At 39.2% G+C, this 4,479-nt stretch overlaps 1 long non-coding RNA gene across 1 annotated transcript in view; it reads right to left on the bottom strand.

Moving 5' to 3' along the window:
• Positions 1-2,169: 2,169 nt before the first annotated feature.
• LOC133218892 (uncharacterized) overlaps positions 2,170-4,479 on the bottom strand; it is a 33,421-nt gene continuing 31,111 nt past the window's right edge. Inside the window, exon 3 of the long non-coding RNA XR_009727294.1 lies at positions 2,170-4,385. This is a non-coding gene — a long non-coding RNA (uncharacterized LOC133218892). The remainder of the gene's footprint in view (positions 4,386-4,479) is intronic.

Here is a 4,479-nt window from a genome sequence, read left to right as displayed (position 1 = left end):
GTTTTTCAGTTATTACAATTATGTGCTTTATGCATCTTTATCTTGTATCCATTTATTCTACACATGAACAGAACAGGACCAGGAACATCATCCTGTATTAATCCTGAACCTGCTCTGGCATTCTGGTGGAAGTAACTGTTAGGCAAAAGTTACCTTGCTCTTCTCTAATTGTAGTTGTAATGTGAGTGATGAGAGATCTAGTTGTAGTGCAAGTAATGATTTTCTTTGAGCTCAGTGAACAGAACAAATAGAGAATTTTATCCTTTTTTTACACCTTTTGTTGGTACAAAATGGTAGTAGGATTCTGCCCCAGACATGGCTTCCTGTCAGCATGGGGTGAATAAGAGAACTAAGTTTTAATTATGGCAGTGGGTTCTCTACCACATCCATCGCACCAGTGTAATTTCTCTGCCTCAGTCTGATAACAGGCAGTGTGGATCTGCAACATGCAGCTTTTCGATCTCTGTGAAAGCTGTAAGAAAAGTAAGAAATTTCTTGTTTCCTCTGGGGGCAAATCTTCTGAGAGGTTCAGAGGGAACGTGCCCAATTACTACTGGCACTGTAGCTTAGTCCTGCAGTCAAGAATGAAGCTTAAAAAATAAATAGAAAAAATCAGGGTCTAAATGTGGAAGCTTTCAGCTAGTGTTCCTGGGAGTAGGGAGTGACTTCAGCTCAGAACAAGTGACATGGTGCTTGTACCTGTGCTTTTGAAGAGGTAAATCTGTTACACATGCACCCCTCCAGAGCTTTAGCACTGGTAAACAGGTTCTGTGTCGTGTTTAAAAGTGCATCTGGAGTCCACTTCGGTTTCTGGATTAAATCATATAATCTGAGAGCAAACAGATGGTGATATACTTGTCTTTGTTTCTTTCCTATTTGTTATTTTTAATTTATTTTTTAAATACGTAATTTTAAATGCACAGATAAGTTGTCTTAACCATGTCAAAGACTGCTCTTACTGAAGCCTGTTCATTGCAATGTCAAGAACTACGTTTTCAGCCAGTGATCACTAAATCTATGCACATTTATATTTACAAATGGAGAAAGTACATTAGCATTCCATGTAATTAATCCATCCTTTTAACAAAATGTTTGGTATTTTAATGATTTCTGTATATTGAGTCTTCAGTGAGTGATTAAATGTACTTTATTTACATCAATGTGTTCTCGGTGAAATATTTTTCCCCCCACCAAGAGGGAGATGGTTTGGTATCGTTACTTGTTAGGTACTGCTTGAATTATTGGATTGGCATTATCTCCTGAGAAAACAATAGCATTTCAGGATTCCAGCTGACCTTTGTAAAGAACAAAGAATAAGTATAGTGTCTGTAAACAAAAAATACCCAAGATTTATGAAGGTCAAATTTGAGTAATTAACAACAGTATATGATTTTTAATGATTGATGTGCAATGATTATTAAAATACATAACACAATAACAATTATGTAATATATGAAAACTAAACGCTAAATATTGTTGTAAAATTGTTATCTTGGCTACTTTGCATAACTTGGTGGCCTAAAACGATAAATCTTGTGAAACATTTATGGTAACTTGTTATAGCCTGTGAAGCTTCACTAGCTTTGTAAATGTACCCATGTGAAGTTAATATGCAGCAGTCCTATTCGCTCATCTTTTAAGCTTAACTATTTTCTGTGGGTGGCTGCAGCACTGATGCAAAATTCACACCCTGACACAGAACTTAAGCACTGTAGCAGTCAGGCTTTTAATATCACCAGGTTATTTACAGATTTTTTTAAATCTCTCTTAAAAAACTCAAGTCTGTCTTTGTTCTATTCTGGGGATATCACAACTGGCTAGTTTAGCAGGGACTCATGTGGGACCTTTCTCTCCCATTACAGGGAATGGAAGATGGTTAGCATTAACGTTTGGACTATTAGCTGTTCCTAAAGTAGCAGAAATGCAGACTAAGAAAATGAAGGAGAAAGTGCAAAAGGATACATTATTTATGAAGATTTTAAATATACTAGTTGGTAAGAACTTTCATGATCCTGTCATCAAAAGGAAGTGGCAGGTGTGGTGAGTACCATGACAGCCTCAGAGCCAATTAATTTCTCTTAATGAAGTTTCATTGATTTCGTGCATTACTGGAAAAATACATATGATGATTTAGCTAGGATGTTATTTGTAACCTGCAAATGCAGCTGCTGATCCCAGACTCTATTGTGAGGTGTTTCCACATCCCTTTCATGCTGGGGAAGGATCCCTTCTCACCCTGTGTTATGGGGCAGTCATGAATCCTGAAGCTGTGTCCATTGACCTGCCAGTGCAGTTTGCTGCTGCCCTGGGTCCTATGGAGGCAAGGAACTGTGTGATGTGAGTTTAGGTCTGCTCCACAGCCTTGTGACCTTCCTCCTTTTTCAGCTTCCAGAAGCATCTAGTTTTATGCTCCATATATCTGACTTTATACAAGAATCAAGTCTTAAACTACTTACACATCATCTTTTATCACAATGATTACATCAGTCAGCAGATCAGTAGTCACATGCATTATCCTTTGTGCTCCTGTCCTTTACGTAATAGTGGTATCCTGCTGCTATTTCGTGCTAGAATACTGCAACAGCTAAGTGAAATGGATATTTGAGCACTATATTGTGCTAAGCCATCCAGAAAGAACAGCCTTTAGGACTACATTTATCCTTGGCTTATATAAACAACCTTCAGCTCCAGAATGGAATTTCACTGAATGATATTCAGAGGTAAGAGATGAGAAAAATCTGACTATGATGGTAGAAGATTTCACAATCTCATGTTTGACCCACATATAAACATCACAGTTTTGAAATATCTCTTATCAGGTATTTCTTTTGACAGTCTATTTCACTGCAGTTAAGAAGCCTTATTTTTTGTCTATCACAAAGGAAAAGAGGAGGAGGGGGGTGAGGCTGGATCAGTCCCAGAGGGTGGGGATGCCAGTTCCTGCTGCTGTTAAAGGTTGGCAGTAGGTGCCCCTTTTGAGTTGGACTGCTACTTGCACATGCTCAAGTCCCTCCCTCGGTGGCAGCTAGAGCAAGGATTAGGAGGGAGAAGAGCACAGCTGATCTCCCTTTCTTTTGCTGAAGGCAAGCGGTTCCGCCTTGTCCCACTTGTCTGACACCCAAGGCCGCTTTCCCTGCTGCTCTGGCCTGGCTCAGAGTGGAAGCCAAACATTATGAATGACTTTTTCTCTTTCTCTCTCTCCTTACCAGATTAGTATTGAAGAATTACTTGTAACGCATTAAAGCTGGAGAGGAAATTAAATTGATTTTCAGTACAAATTAGAATGCAGGTTATTACCAACAGATTTGGCATCAAACGCTGCCTGGAGCTGGCTCTTCTACCTCCTCTTTGTTGCATTTTCAAACAGTGTTTGTGCTCCCTCTTGTGGCTTGCTCAGGCCTGTGCCTGTTGACAGGAGAAGAAGCCTTGCCTCCTAAAAACCTGTTTTCATTACACATTTCCCCTGTATACGGGAAGAGTCACTGTTTCATGTCTATTATATTTATATTTAGTTTATATTGCGTATGCTTGTGTCTTTGAAAAATTATGTGAAATAGGTATCTGTAAATAATAGGAAATCTGGCCTGTCACAGTGATAATTTGAAGAGCTTATGTCTTTGCACGTTCTAGAGAATGCAGTCAGATAGGAGGCTGGTTATATAGATTGTGTAGACATGGCGCTGGAGCAGCATATTAAAGTGCTTCTAAATCAATTTTGTGCCTTGCTGAAGCTTTGTCAAAGTGAAAGTAAAATTCCATCTGTTACTTCTCAAGGCAGTCTGAGGTCTGCTCTGAGGGAGAGTAAAGTGTATGCGTGCTGGTTAGCTGTGCTAGTTCTAACCAGTCTATCTTTATGGACAAATGATTGAGACTGAGGCCAGGATACAGTGTAGAATTATTAAACCTTACTTACTAACTTCCTGCTTACCTACTGGCACATCGTTATTTATATTAAGTTTCCAGGTGTAGCTAAAGTGGGATTTTGTTCCTGTGATGGATGGATCTCAGGCAGCAATTGGAAAATACTCTTATTTTCACCTATCCAATTGTCTTCATGGTTTAGGGAATTGACTTGCATCAATACACCCTCAATATACTGTGTCTTTCATTTGCTGTGCTGGTGTGAGGTGTGTATTGTATAGATGGCATGGGCCATGGCTGACAAGTTGAACAGTGCCTGTGCAAATTCCATCTGCAATTAGTCTTTTCTAAGACATGCTGCAGCCTTCAGAAAGAGGTACTTACACAACTGGGCAGTATTTTCTTTCCTTATGCCAAATACATCTTTATTTTGGCACTCTTTCAGTAACGTGTTTGGCAGTTGGGTCTGAGGAGAGCTCAAAGCATGTTTGATGGGCTGTTGAACATGAATTCTGATTATCCTCCTTGAGGTAAAATACAGAAGAGGATTTTTGTCCACTTCTGAATTCTCATCACTGAGCTTAAAGCACCTTTTGCTTAGATAGTATTAGTACACCA

This window comes from Neopsephotus bourkii, unplaced genomic scaffold (assembly GCF_033783945.1).
Source record: "Neopsephotus bourkii isolate Nb327-2 ecotype Australia unplaced genomic scaffold, CSIRO-AGI_Nbou_v1 NB_1292, whole genome shotgun sequence".
Lineage (NCBI taxonomy): Eukaryota > Metazoa > Chordata > Aves > Psittaciformes > Psittacidae > Neopsephotus > Neopsephotus bourkii.
Note: the sequence above shows the minus strand (reverse complement) of the source record. Positions and strands in the feature narration are given on the sequence as shown.